Source organism: Bubalus kerabau, chromosome 22, assembly GCF_029407905.1.
Source record: "Bubalus kerabau isolate K-KA32 ecotype Philippines breed swamp buffalo chromosome 22, PCC_UOA_SB_1v2, whole genome shotgun sequence".
NCBI lineage: Eukaryota > Metazoa > Chordata > Mammalia > Artiodactyla > Bovidae > Bubalus > Bubalus kerabau.
Genome location: NC_073645.1, coordinates 31,762,853 through 31,779,097, shown reverse-complemented (window position 1 = coordinate 31,779,097; position 16,245 = coordinate 31,762,853).

Genomic DNA, 16,245 nt, shown 5'->3' with positions numbered 1-16,245 from the left:
CTCTGTGTGACCCCATAGACGGCAGCCCACCAGGCTCCCCATCTCTGAGACTTTTCCAGGCAAGAACACTGGAGTGGGTGGAAAATAACCCTAAATATCTAAAATAAAAATTATCATAATGCAGGATGACTGTTTTCAATTGGTATTATTTATTTTAGCATTTTTGTATGTGTGTTTATTGGAGATACTACCTTTAAATGTCTATTCTCATAACATTGCCAGATTTTGAATTCAGTGGTATTTCACCTTATAAGATAAGTTGAAAAGTGTTCTCTCTCTATTCTAGAAAGAGTAAGTGTAACATAGGTGTTTTTTCTTCTTTTAAAAATATTCATTAACATTTCCCTGTAAACCCATCTTGCCTAGGAATTTATTTTTTTATTGTTTTTACTGTTGGTGTTGGTGTTTTACTTTTAAGTTTTTGAATTATGAATTTAATTTCTTTACTAGGCATAGAGTTATTCCATTTAAAAATATTTATTTGTAAATTTTCACAAATTTTGTTAAGAAATATGACTTTGTATAGAAAGTCAGCTTTATTAGCACCAGGCTATTATCTCCTATCTTTTTAATGTCAGTAGAATCTTCATTGATGTACCTTTTCATTCCTCTTACACTTTTTCATTATTTTTTTGTGCTTCAAATTATGATTTGTATGTTACCCAGATTATATTTGTTGCACAATGAATAATGAATGACTTCAGTGGCCTGGAAGCAAATTCAAATTTGAACCCAGATTATATTTGCTGCACAATTCAGCAAATATTATGATTTTACCATCTAACTAACTTGAACCATTTTACTGTATTTTTATTTCTGTCACTATTATCACTCACTTGGAGTGATGCAGAAGACTCATCATTCTTGTGTTCCTCCAGTCTCTTAGGAGATTGTTCTTTCATAAAACAAAATGTAATTTTGTCACTTCCCTACTTACACATGCTGATGACTTCCCATTTATTATGAGCGTGCCTCAAATCCTTAAGATTGTTATATAAGAATATATATAACAATGTTATATACATTAAGAATGTTAATATAACCAGCTTCTTAAGAATGTTATATAACCAGCTTCTTCTTACAAGTCCCTTTATTTTATACTCTATTTGCCATCTAGACTAGAACTCAGCTTTTAAGTTTCAAGAGACCTGCATAATTACCCCCAATATACCCATCACCCAGCATTAACAATTGTCAGCTTGTCAATCTTAATTCACTAACACTCACCTTTAACCCTGAGCCCCAGACTATTCTGAAACAAATTCAAGGCATCATATTATTTCACTTATCTACATATCAATATGTATCTCTAATTTACATCTTTTTAAAAAAAGTACACAATCATCTTTATATCTAAAATTATTAGCAATATTCAGTATTTTTTTGGTAGAATCAAATATGTAGTTTGTTTCTCTCTTGTTTTAATCAGGATCAAGATATGGTCCATGCATGCTATCTTTTAATATATTGATTCTCTATAATGTATTTATTAATTTTAAAAAGATCTAGCTTTTTTGCTCTGTAATATCTCCAGCAGTCTGAACCTTTCTGAATGCATACCCTTAGTGTTTAACGTATTCTTCATCTGTATTATATTTAGTTTTAGAGTTTTTTTCAGATTCACATTCAATTTTTTTTTTGGCAAAAAATATAGACGGTCTTAAGTTTTTCTAGGCACTCTATTTTTAGAAGCACAATATTTGTTAATTATAGGTACCACTATTGCTTTAGTGCTAGTTTTACCCATTAGATTAAAATTCAACATGTGCATGAAATAGTTCTGTATTGTTTGCCATTGTAACCCTTATGACTGTCATAGTGTCAGGCAAAAATAATATTTTCAGTACATATTTAATTAAATTGATAATTATGTATCCTATGGCTTGCATTGTTATATATTTAGGATTCTAAACTACTCTTGGTGTGCTGCCTTAAAAGGCCTGTGCTTATCCCTTCCTTAGCTAGGTGTGAATTGCAAAATCCTTGGTGTATATCTCCTTCCAAACCTCTGCATGAAGAGAGGCCAAACTCTAGCATGGCTTCTGGCAGTGTAAAGCTATGCCCCTAGGGTGACCCTAGTCCCCCCCATTAAAACATCTGCCTGAGAAAGCTCAAGGCAGCCAGTGGAATTTACTGTTCTCTCTAGCCAACACCTGACAGTGGGTGTTGATCCCCTTTTCTTAGAACATTTACTAAAAACAACTTACAATTACAAATACTACTTCCGCTTCTCAGAGATGTACAGGTATCTCCTACATCTCTGGAGTATCTTTCTCAAGGACCTAAAAGTCATTCCTTTGAAATATAATCATCAGGAAGGATAGTGCCTCTGTTTCCAGTCACGGTAGGAGGACAGGATCCTAGCTTCCATAATTACCAGCTAGCAGAATCGCATTTACACTGAGCAGCTCTTTGTCATTCCTCACTTCACTGACTCTGGTCCCTGATCACTGCCACCCCATCCCTCACTCTCTGTTTAAAAGGCCTAGTCACCCCTGCACAAATTTAATGGAGCCTGGCTCTTTCCCCTACTCTCAATTACTAAATAAAGTCTGTTTCACCACTTGAACTAACGTCTGACTGAGTTTATCTTTGACATAAGCTAAAATTATGTCACAATCTATGCTGATGAACTTCTGATATAAGTTATTATAATTCACCCCACTGCTTCATGTGTCACAGAAACCTATGAGTCAATAGGCCTCTTAAAGGTTATAAACCACTGCACTTGGGTCTTCTCAAAGCTGATTGTGGGGATATACTTAATGTGCTTCTTAGCTATAGCTTTCTCTATCCATTCAAACTATATCAAAAGTCTTTTTATTTTTCAACTCTGCTTAATGTTAAGCTGAGTAAATATAAGCAGACTGTGTTCCCTTAGAGAAAAGTTTATGATGTGAGATTTAGTTAAGCAAGCTCAGTTAAATCTAATGGAGTTTTTCCCCTTTATTCAGCACACATGGATCACTTCCATAAATATGGATTTAGGTAAACTTTCTGTATCTTTACTCCTTTTACTTTATTTTCTGTTATTTGAGCCACACACTGTCAATGTACACAAATCTAATTCTTTCCTAACCTCCAACTGGAAATAGCTTATACTTTTGCCTTCATTTTCTCAGCTTGCAATAAAAGGTTCAGATAGAAAAACAGGCCTAATACTATACAATTGTAGGGCAATTCCACATTAAGTTGATAAATCATTCAGGCAGAACTCATTTATCAAAAATACATTTACTTAAATCACAAATGCTTTGTGTGCAGAGGTACTAGATTGGTTATCCAGGGCTTACTAAATAATTTATTGAACTGAGATTTGTTTGAATGTAGCAAAAAACAGCACACAGTAAAATCAAATCAAAGTCCCTGTTTCTGGGAACAGTACATTGGAGGAAACATGATTGTAGCTTATTATCATATCATAAATGTTTAGCTCAACAGTTAAATATTTCCTTGTGTATTTTTCAAAATAGATATTTTAAACATTTTAAAACATATCTTATTAAAACTCTTGATTTAAAAGTTGTTGGTTTTATCTACTACTGTCCACACGCCCTCCCTAGGTCTTATATACTGATAAATAGAAAGGAACAATCTCATATGATGGAAATGGAACTTTTGTTTTTGACCTGAGTTCCTAACTGAATACCAGTACCTAAGACAGCTCTACTTTTCCTCTTGATTCAAAGTGCTCTAATATTCTAAGGAAAAACAATTTCTGTAATTCATGAATCAGAGTCTTTATTAATATTTAAGAGATAAAATATGTCCTGACTTGAAGTAATGGATAGTAGTAGGGATAATTCTGAATTTGAAACTGTGGGCTGGTTCTTTCTTCTATCCCCTGAAGATGATGTCCCAAAAAGTGAGGTGAGCATTTTTCAGAACAGTGGTTAGAAAAATAGGCTCCAGAGCTGGGCTGCTCTGCCCAATGTGTTAACTTCCTAGCTGGGTAAAGCTGGATTTGGAAATTTTATGCCTATCTTTTACCATCTTAAAATATAGATTATATATAATCTCTCTATACTGCCCAATATGAGGCTGTCCAGGTGGCGCTAGTGGTGAAGAACCCGCCTGGCAATGCAGGAGATGTAACAGGTGCTGGTTCTATTCCTGGGTTGGGAAGATACCCTGGAGAAAGAAATGGCAACCCCCTCCAGCCTTCTTGCCTGGGAAATCCCATGAAAAGAGGAACCTGGCAGGCTTCTGTCCATGGGGCCGCAAAGAGTCAGACACACTAAGCACAAATGTATTCCTGTACATACAGCCCAATAATGAATCAAATTGATTCCTGATGCAAAGAACTGACTCATTTGAAAAGACCCTGATGCTGGGAAAGATTGAAGGTAGGAGAAGGGGATGACAGAGGATGAGATGGTTGGATGGCATCAACGACTCAATGGACATGAGTTTGACTAAACTCTAGGAGTTGGTGATGGACAGGGAGGCCTGGCATGCTGCAGTCCATGGGGTCGCAAAGAGTCGGACATGACTGAGCAACTGAACTGAACTGAATGACTCCAACTTGCTAGATAGATATTAGGCAAGACTGGTTGATGTTGCATTAGCTTAAAACATATAATGAAAACCAATGTTGTTTCAGCCTATATATCAGCCATAAGAATGATCCCTAAAGGTTTCCTAGTACTGACAACATAATTAGACAAGGACCCTGGCTGCTGCCCCTGAAATCCATCCCTCTGTGCTGAGGCTACATTAACAGAACACAGTAGATACACTTAGCAGATTCACTCCTGTGAGACACAGGACCCTCTGACTGATGACAGTTGGCTCAAAAATCACAGAAGGCCTTGGGAATTCCTAGGACTCTCCAGAACACTTCCACATAAACTTCTCTTGCCTTTATTCAGGGATAAAGTTACAACTCCAGGCTTACCTTGTTTCCTCCACATTTCCCATATTTTTCCCCTTTAAAATCCTGGTATGCTTATTCTGGTCTTAGAGTTTGCCATATGGCAGGGTAACAAGCAGGCCGTACTTTATATTCTCTTGGAGCTGGAATTATTGGACTTCCCACCTTCAGGTGATGCCCTGCCTACTTTCCCCCCCAGAGAAGAATATTTTCCAGCATTTTCCAAGCACACAAAACCATGGGCTGTGGGATGAATCTTGGTCCCATAAATCTGATATTAGTCTTGTTTGTTGTGTGATAGATGCATGCATTAGAGCTAAGCCCACATGTAGTGATTAAGATGTGGCTTCCCTCATGGCTCAGTGATAAAGAATCTACCTGTCAATGCAGGAGATGTGGGTTCAACCCCTGGGTTGGGAAGATAACCCTGGATAAGGAAGTACAACTCACTCCAATAATCTTGTCTGGGAAAACCCATGGACACAGGAGCCTGGTGGGCTAAAGACCATGGGTTTGCAAAAGACTTGGACACAATTTAGAGACTAAACAAAAGGACAAAGTGATTAAGACAACACAGAATTTTGAAATATCTTCTTGTTATCAATAAGACTTTGCATATAGAATCAGAGGGCAAAACAGGAAGTTGGCATCTATAAAACATCTATTGAGATTAAAACCAACAATATCAATATACCTATATCTTTTACTTTTTCTCTTTTTATATCTGGTCTCGATCATAACAAACTGTGGAAAATTCTTAAAGACAGGGGAATATCAGACCACCTGCCTCCTGAGAAATCCATATACAGGTCAAGAAGCAACAGTTAGAACTGAACATGGAACAACAGACTGGTTCCAAATCGGGAAAGGAGTACATCAAGGCTGTGTTTTGTTACCCTGCTTATTTAACTTATATGCAGGGTACATCATGAGAAATGCTGGACTGGATGAAGCACAAGCTGTAAAAAAGATTTCCAGGAGAAATATCAATAACCTCAGATATGCAGATGACACCACCCTTATGGCAGAAAGCAAAGATGAACTAAAGAGCCCCTTGATGAAAAGAGGAGACTTGAAAAAGATTGGCTTAAATGTCAACATTCAGAAAACTAAGATCATGGCATCTGGTCCCATCACTTCGGGGCAAATAGATGGGGAAACAATGGAAACAGTGAGAGACTTTATTTTAGGGGACTCCAAAATCACTGCAGATAGTGACTGCAGCTATGAAATTAGAAGACACTTGCTCCATGGAAGAAAAGCTATGACCAACCTAGACAGCATGTTAAAAAGCAGAGACATTACTTTGTCATCAAAGGTCCATCAAATCAAAGCTATGGTTTTTCCAGTAGTCATGTATGGATGTGAGAGTTGGACTATAAAGAAAGCTGACTGCCAAAGAATTGATGCTTTTGAACTGTGGTGTTGGAGAAGACTCTTGAGGGTCCCTTGGACTGCAAGGAGATCCAACCAGTCCATCCTAAAGGAAATCAGTCCTGAATATTCCTTGGAAGGACTGATGATGAAGCTGAAACTCCAGTATTTTCACCCCATGATTCAGTGAACTCACTCATTGGAAAAGACCCTGATGCTGGGAAAGATTGAAAGCAGGAGGAGAAGGGGATGATAGAGGGTGAGATGGTTGGATGGCATCACCGACTCAATGGACATGAGTTTGAGTAAACTCCGGGAGTAGGTGATGGACAGGGAAGCCTGGCATGCTGCAGTCCATGGGGTCATAAAGAGTTGGACTCGACTGAGCGACTCAACTGAACTGAACTGAATTGAGACTCTCCCTAGCAATGAGCTAAAATGTTATCATTGTTTAATTTGGATTTTTTTATTGGAATATATTTGCTTTATAATATGTTAGTTTCCGGAGAAGGCAATGGCACCCCACTCCAGTACTCTTGCCTGGAAAATCCCATAGACGGAGGAGCCTGGTAGGCTGTAGTCCATGGGGTCGCAAAGAGTCGGATACAACTGAGCAACTTCACTTTCACTTTTCACTTTTCACTTTTCACTTTCATGCATTGGAGAAGGAAATGGCAACCCACTCCAGTGTTCTTGCCTGGAGAATCCCAGGGATGGGGGAGCCTGGTGGGCTTCCATCTATGGGGTCACACAGAGTCGGACACGACTGAAGCAACTTAGCATGTTAGTTTCTGCTCTACAATACTGTTGATCAGCCATATATATACATGTATTCCCATCCCTCTTGGGCCTCACTGCCCACTCCCCAGCCCCCTATTCCACATTTCTAGGTCATCACAAAGCACTGAGTTGAGCTCCTTGTGCTGTACAGGCAGCTTCCTGCTAGCTATTTATTTCACACATGGTAGTCTCTCAGTTTGTTCCCCCCTCCTCCCCTCTGTGTCCAAAAGTCTGTTCTCTATGTCTGTGCTAATTTTGTTTATAATAAAAGCTTTCAGCATTCAAAGGGAAATGTAGCAGGTTTGTATTGTGTTTCTTTACCTGATTTTCCTCTTATTTGTAAATAAATTGTGTATAATTTGATAGCAAATTTTTTATCATAACAAGGTCAATTACATTTTATTATATTGCCACAACATTAAAAACAACCCATCTATTGTTTAAATAATTGTAGGTAAGAGGCCATGGGATTCACTTGCTGTGCGACTATTTCTCTCTGTCTCTCTTGTCTACATCAATACTCCTTGTTTCTATTATAGACTGGAGGCGACCTCTCTTCTGGTTAGTTTTCTGGGGATATCATCTCAGATCAGGAATCCATGGTGACAGTTAAAGGGTTCTCATGTTTTCTGTAGGAAGCCTGGGGCGAATCAGGATCTGATGTGCTGACTTCAGAGCCAATGAGGCTTTTAAGTGGAGTTAACGTCTATCTTCCCAGGGAAGCCAGTGGAATCTCCCTCTAAGCAACTATCGTAAAATCAAGAATAACAAACCACCTGAAAATTAAAGGACAAGGAAGATGCTTTCAAAAATAATAATAGTGTTTGACCTGAAGAATGTATTAACAAATGTTCCTATGAATACAGTTGTTATATTCGTTACAGGATGTTGATGCACATATTATATTTATGAAAGCCATTGAAGAGTTTTCTCTCAGCTTCTGAGAACTCCTACTATTTCTCCTTATCAACTGTTGTTTTATTATGTTGTAAACTCTATAACTTTTATAATAAATCATATTTTACTCTCCATTTTGTCTTTTTAGCAACTCTAAGACCTACAAAAAACACACAGATTATGAATACCAACCAATCATATCTTGAACTTTGGCTTATTGTTTTAAATGTTTATGTCTTTTATTGATCTCCCAATTTCTTACCTATGATCATCAGAAAGATATGCTCTAAGATCTAATCTTACTTAATTAGATGCAATCAATATCTTATTTTTATGCTATTGATTTTTATTCTGTCTGACAATTTGTTCTCTGTACTATTTTTTGGAGCAAATCATTCTGCTTTCTATTAATTTTTCCTTTTTATTGGTATTCACTGTCCTCAGTAGTTGCTAATTCTTGGTTCTTTTGATCACTTTCAGGGAAATCTTCTTTTGCATGATTTCCTCAGTTCCTTTTCAGATTTGTTTTGTTATGTGTCTTTCACAATTCTTATTTTCTGATCTAGAAATGAAGGTTATTTTTCAGCATTTTTAGTGTTTTTTTTTTTTCCTGAAATACCATGTAAATTTTGGAAGGATGAATGAGACTCTTAGGTTTAGCTTTAACTTCTCACCTTGATTCAATCTCTTTTACTCACTGACTTGATGACTCATTCAAGGGGAGGGAGTCTATCATTTGGAAGTCTATAATCACATCTAAGGGCACTGGAAGAAGCAAAGGTAAAGAATCTCAGTAAGATCATCAAACCAATGGGTTGACCTCTGGACGTGCAAAACTATTAAAAGAAAACTTGGGGAGCAACAGCAGGGGCAGCAGGTGCAATTGGTACTCAACATGAGGTCACTTCCTAGAAATAGATTTGGTTAGCTGCATTTGACTTTTAGAGGTCAGTATGATGAAAGTGAAAGTGGAGAGTGAAAAAGTTGGCTTAAAGCTCAACATTCAGAAAACGAAGATCATGGCATCTGGTCCCACCACTTCATGGGAAATAGATGGGGAAACAGTGTCAGACTTTATTTTTCTGGGCTCCAAAATCACTACAGATGGTGACTGCAGCCATGAAATTAAAAGACGCTTACTCCTTGGAAGGAAAGTTATGACCAACCTAGATAGCGTATTCAAAAGCAGAGACATTACTTTGCCAACAAAGGTTCGTCTAATCAAGGCTATGGTTTTTCCTGTGGTCATGTATGGATGTGAGAGTTGGACTGTGAAGAAGGCTGAGCGCCAAAGAATTGATGCTTTTGAACTGTGGTGTTGAAGACTCTTGAGAGTCCCTTGGACTACAAGGAGATCCAACCAGTCCATTCTGAAGGAGATCAGCCCTGGGATTTCTTTGGAAGGAATGATGCTAAAGCTTAAACTCCAGTACTTTGGCCACCTCATGCAAAGAGTTGACTCATTGGAGGAGACTCTGATGCTGGGAGGGATTGGGGGCAGGAGGAGAAGGGGACGGCGGAGGATGAGATGGCTGGATGGCATCACTGACTTGGTGGACGTGAGTCTGGGTGAACTCCGGAAGTTGGTGATGGACAGGGAGGCCTGGCGTGCTGCTATTCATGGGGTCGCAAAGAGTCAGACACGACTGAGCGACTGATCTGATCTAATCTGATCTGATGATATCTCACTTGAATGGCTTGCCCAGCTGTTTTTAAGGATGATACCAGTCAATAGCTACTGAGATCTGCTTGTCACTTGGAGAACTTGGGAGAAAAATTCTGTTGTATGACCTTTCTTCTCCTCCCAGATGCTCTATCAGTTACTTTCATCAGATATGCTTTCTCTGCTGGTTTGAAGTGTAGACTCTCCTAGAGGGCAGGCAGGCACCTAGAGACTGGATCCTAGACAGGGCATAGTGATGATTTTTGCCATTTCTATGCTAGTGAGGGAATGAAGCGTGTTTGACATTACTAGAAATTAACTGAGATCTGGCCACTAAAGGATTTTTTTTTTTAGTATGTAAATGGAAGACAGTTTAAAGAGGCCAAGGATTTTCAGAGTGTTCAGGCTGTAAAAATGAAGCTTTTCCTAGACATAAGATAATGTTTCATACACAGAATATTTCATAAAAATATCTGTGTGAAACCTAAAGCTCAGTTTATAGTGACTTCTCAACCATTTTACTTATTTTTCCTTTAAAAGTAATGTTCTGTTTCTTGCTTTGAACATTCAAGCCACTCACTTTTTCCTCTCCCTAATAATTGGGATTTTGTGAGGCAAGTACTTAAGCTCAGACACATATTTATAATAAGCCAATTGCAATTTTGTATGAGATAAAGTAAAAGCATCACACTTTCCTTTAAGAATGTTTAGATGAAGATAAAATTATTCCTTTCAAATGACTCTCTGGCTTTGATCCAAGTCAGGAGTAGTTAAAGTAGAATAAATTTGCAACTAAGTTCTTCATCATTGAAATAATTAACTTAATCTTGATAGAGTCCTTTATAACATTTAAAACTTCAATACATGTGAGAAATCAATTATTTTATGAGAAGTGGAAATGAAAGAGTTTAAGAAAATCTCTTGGTAGAAGTGAAATTAGGAGAGCACCCTTTAAGTCTTCCGAAATCTGAATTATGTCAATTTTCTGACACAAATAAGACAGACAAATAAGTGTATTATTTGTTTCCTTCTTAGAGCTGACAGAATGCCATTTCTTTTCACTTTTAATTTTTTAAAATATTCATGCAACTTCATTTATGTTCCTTTGAACTGACAAAGATTAAGGCTTTAGTTAAAGGAAAAGTATCTTAAAAAATCTATTAGTGAACCATGCATAAAACAGGTAGCTAGTGGGAAGCTGCTGTATTGCACAGGGGGCTCAGTTTTGTCCTCTGTAATGATCTAGAGAAGCTGGGTTGCAGGGGGGTGGGAGAGAGGCTCAAGAGGGAGGGGATATATGTATAGATATAGCTGATCTACCTGCCAAAGCAGGAGATGCAGTTTCAATTCCTGGGGTGAGAAGATCCCCTCAAAAAGGAAATGGAAACCCACTCCAGTATTCTTGCCTGGAAGATCCCATGGATGGAGGAGCCTGGTGGGCTACAGTCCATAGGGTCGCAAAGAGTTGGACAAGACTAAACACACAGGCATATCAATTCACTTTGTTTTTACAGCAGAAATCAATACAATATTATAGAGCCATTATACCACAATTAAAAAAAACTTTCTTAACAGTTTTTTACTGGCTCTTCTAGCATAATTAAAGTATCTTTGAAGGAATAAAAGAAAGACAATTTTTTTAAAAGCATAGTTTAAATAAATTTTCACACTGCCTTTATCTTCATTATTTCTTATTTGACACGAAGTATTATTAAGAATCTGCCTGCAATGGAGGAGACCCCAGTTTGATTCGTGGGTTGGGAAGTTCCCCTGGAGAAAGGATAGGCTACCCACTCCAGTATTCTTGGGCTTCCCTGGTAGCTCAGACAGTAAAGAATCCACCGGCAATGCAGGAGACCTGGGTTCCATCCCTGGATTGGGAAGATCCCCTGGCAGGGAGGGCATGGCAACCCACTCCAGTATTCTTACCTGGAACATCCCCATGGACAGAGGAGCCTGGCAGGCTACAGTCCATGGGGTTGTAAACAGCTGGACATGACTGAGTGACTAAGTACAGCACAGCACAGCACAGCACAGCACACATGACTGAAAAATATTCTTGCCTGGAGAATCCCATGGACAGAAGAGCCTGGCAGGCTACAGTCTCAAAGAGTCTGACGTGACTGAAGCGACTTAGCACAACAACACAGATGGTTAAAAATGGATGTGGCTACAGAGTAACTTTCTGGTGCCTTCCAGTAGATCCCTTCATGATAATCTGTCTGATTTCTGCTCCTCACTATCAAGGGAAGCCAATTGTTTTCCCCCAAGTGAACTCATGCCTCCAGTGAGTATTTGGCAGTGGTGAAATGGGATGTGCTTACTTGACCAAGATGTCATTTCATGATCATGCCCAGCCCTCCTAGATTAAGGGAGCAGACAGTCCTATGTCAGACAGTGCCCAGAGCTCAGCAGACTCTCTCATTTCTCATCAAAGAACTTCCTGTTCTTTGTGTTCTAGTGGAACCACTGAGAAGAGAAAGACATCATCATTTAACACTGCCAAAGATTCAAAAGTCACCTCCTTAATCTATCTTTTATAGACTGCTCTTGATGGGTATTTGCTTTCTCTTTTTTTCAACTGGCTCATATTGGAGGTACAAATGTGTGATAATGTTTATTAAGTATCGCATGATAGTTAAATAACTATTTTCAAATTTCAATTTGATACCTACTAGTTACATGCCTGGAGAATGTATCTACCTAAACCTCATTTTCTCACCTATAAAAATGGATAATGATCTCTGCCTAATAGAGGTCATTGATATAGATTAGTTAATGTCAAGGAAGTATCTTCTTTTGTCTTGGATTAGTTTGCCTTAATACAGGCGTTGATGTAAATTGCATGCTCTGTGTATATAAGCTTTGGGTCATGCATTTAGTTTCCAGTCACATTAAGGGAGCTTGTCATATCACTGATTATACTTTATTGGGTACATATTTGGAAAGAAAAGAAATGCTCAGATTAGGATAAAGGTGACATCACTGCTTTGTTGACACCTTTGGTCTAAGACACCTAATCCTATTCATATAAATAAGAGAGAACACTTGCATGAAACTCATGGGGGTGTCACTGTCTCCCCTCATTGCAACTAAATATGTTGATAAGGGTTGTCCACCACTTACTTTTCATATTAAAATAATCTAAATTACATTATGGGCTTCCTTTGTGGCTCAGGTGGTAAAGAATCTGCTTGCAATGCGGGAGACCTGGGTTTGATCCTGGAGTAGGGAAGATCCCCCGGAGAAGGGAAAGGCTACCCACTCCAGTATTCTGGCCTGGAGAATTCCATGGACTACAGTCCATGGGGTCACAAAGAGTCAGACATGACTGAGCGACTTATAATTTGTAAAGACTCTATCGAACATTTGTTATTTTCTCTATTTTAAGGAGAAGGACAGGTTCATTGGCCTATAGTCACTCAGCTAATTCTAAACTGATTCTAAAGTCCTTGTTCTTAACCACTATATTTCGCAAATGCTTCTAGAGAAGATCTAACATTCTAAAGACTCCAGTAATGTTGAATCCAAACAAATTATTTTGTTCTCACCTTCTGGGTTAATCCTAGCTCTGTAGATACTGAATAATGGGGAAGTTATTACTAGGCCATGTACTGGGGCTCCCTAATTAACTTGACCCCTGCTAATGGTATAAGGGAGGCATCATCCTTCCTACCCTGAGTTCAGCCTAAGAAAGTATATTGAGGAAAGTATTGGAAACTGTATTAGATGCATTTAGATTGTTCTTTGACTCTGGGATTCTATTTGCATCATAAAATGGGAGGGGACATTTCATTATTAGAAACTGATATGAGAATAAGAAGAATTAATGGTACTTGAGGATTTATTTTTAAAAATGTATTCTTATTTTTTAGTATTCATTTTGAACAGTAATTCTAAAATGAAGAGATAGCTTTATACTTAATGAGACCCAGAGGAAAGAGAGAATCCATAACAATTCTGGCATAGTTTCCCATTCTGTACCAGATCTAGCTAACCAAAGTATGTGAGAGATAAATAAATGTCAACTACCACCACTATCTCTATAATTACCCACTATAAACATGCATTCCAGCACAAGGGCAACATCTACTAACCCTAATATGACAGATCTCAGAAGGTTTTTTGTTTGTTTTTTAACAATTTTTAAATTCAAGTATAGTTAATTTGTAATGTGTTAGTTTCATGTGTAAGCAAAGAGATTCAGTTTTATATGTGTGTTTATGTGTGTGTGTATCATGTGTATGTATATATATATCCCTTTTCATATTCTTCTCCATTATAGGTTATTATAAGATATTTTTGAATGTAGTTCCATTTGCTATATAATAGGTACTTGCTGTTTATTTTACATATATTAGTGTGTATATGTTAATCCCAAACTCCTAATTTATCTCACCATCAACCCCAACTTTTTCTTTTTCTTCTTTCCCAAAGAAAGGCAATGCCAAAAATGCTCAAACTACTGCACAATTGCACTCATCTCACATATTAGCAAAGTAATGCTCAAAATTCTCCAAGTCAGGCTTCAATAATATGTGAACCGTGAACTTCCAGAAGTTCACTGGTTATAAAAAAAAGCAGAGGAACCAGAGATCAAATTGCCAACATCTGCTGGATCATCAAAAAATCAAGGGAGTTCCAGAAAAACATCAATTTCTGCTTTATTGACTATGCCAAGGCCTTTGACTGTGTGGATCACAATAAACTGTGGAAAATTCTGAAAGAGATGGGAATACCAGACCACCTGACCTGCCTCTTGAGAAATCTGTATGCAGGTCAGGAAGCAACAGTTAGAACTGGATGTGGAACAACAGACTGGTTCCAAATACGAAAAGGAGTACATCAAGGCTGTATATTGTCACCCTGCTTATTTAAGTTATATGTAGAGTGCATCATGAGAAATGCTGGGCTGGATGAAGCACAAGCTGGAATCAAGATTGCTGAGAGAAATATCAATAACCTCACATATGCAGATGACACCACCTTTATGGCAGAAACTGAAGAGGAACTAAAGGTCCTCTTGATGAAAGTGAAAGAAGAGAGTGAAAAAATTGGCTTAAAACTCAACATGCAGAAAACTAAGATCATGTCATCCAGTTCCATCACTTCATGGCAGATAGATGGGTAAACAGTGGAAACAGTGTCAGACTTTATTTTTTTTTGGGCTCCAAAATCACTGCATATGGTGACTGCAGCCATGAAATTAAAAGATGCTTGCTTCTTAGAAGGAAAGTTATGACCAAACTAGACTGTGTATTAAAAAGCAGAGACATTACTTTGCCAACAAAGGTCCATCTAGTCAAGGCTATGTTTTTTCCAGTGGTCGTGTATGGATGTGAGAGTTGGACTATAAGGAAAGCTAGATGCCAAAGAATTGATGGTTTCTGAACTGTGGTGTTGGAGAAGACTCTTGAGAGTTCCTTGGACAGCAAGGAGATCCAACTAGTCCATCCTAAAGAAGATCAGTCCTGAATGTTCATTGGAAGAATTGATGTTGAAGCTGAAATTCCAATACTTTGGCCATCTAATGTGAAGAACTGACTCGTTTGAAAAGACCCTGATGGTGGGAAAGATTGAAGGCAGGAGGAGAAGGGGACGACAGAGGATGAGATGGTTGGATGGAGTCACTGACTCAATAAACATGAGTTTGAGTAAATTCCCAGAGTGGTGATGGACAGGGAGGCCTGGTGTGCTGCAGTCCATGGGGTTGCCAAGAGTTGGACACGACTGAGCAACTGAACTGAGCTGAAGGACCCCAACTAACCCCTTTGGTAACTCCTTTGGTTTTCTATGTCTGTGTCTATTTCTGTTTTGTAAACAAGTTCATTTGTATCATATTTTTAAATTCTGCACACAAGTCATACGATATGACATTTGTCTTTTTTCCTCTACTTACTTCACTTAATATGATAATCTCTAGGTCCATCCATGTTGCTGCAAATGGCATTATTTCATTTCTTTTATGGCTGAGTAATAGTCCATTTCCCAGGTGGCTCAGTCGTAAAGAATCCACCTGGCAATGCAGGAAATGCAGGTTTGGTCCTTGAGTGGGGAAGATCCCTTGAAGTAGGAAATGACAACTGACTACAGTATTCTTGCCCAGAAAACTCTATAGAAGAGTAACAGAGAAGCCTACTGGACTGAAGTCCATGGGGTCACAAAGAATCAGACAGGACTGAGCACACATTCATATATAAGTGGTGATTTATCCATCCGTCTATCAGTGGACAGTGAAGTTGCTTCCGTGTCTAGGGCATTGTAAACAGAGCTGCTATGAACATCAAGGCACATGTATCTTTCTGGATTTGAGTTTTTTTCTCTGTATATATGCTCAGGAATGAGATTGCTGGATCATATGGTAGCTGTATTTTTAGTTTTTGAGGAACCTGAATACTATTCTCCAGAGTCACTGTACCAATTTATATTTCCACCAACTATGGAGGAGAATCCCCTCTCTCCACATTCTCTCTAGCATTTAACATTTGTAAAATTTTTAATGATGGCCATCTGAGTGGTGTGAGGTGATACCTCATGTAGTTTTGATTTCATTTTCTAATAGTAAGAGATGTTGAACATCTCTTCTTGTGCCTATTGGCTATCTGTACATCTTTGGAGAAATAGCTAGGTCTTCTTCCCATTTTTTATTGTTTCTTTT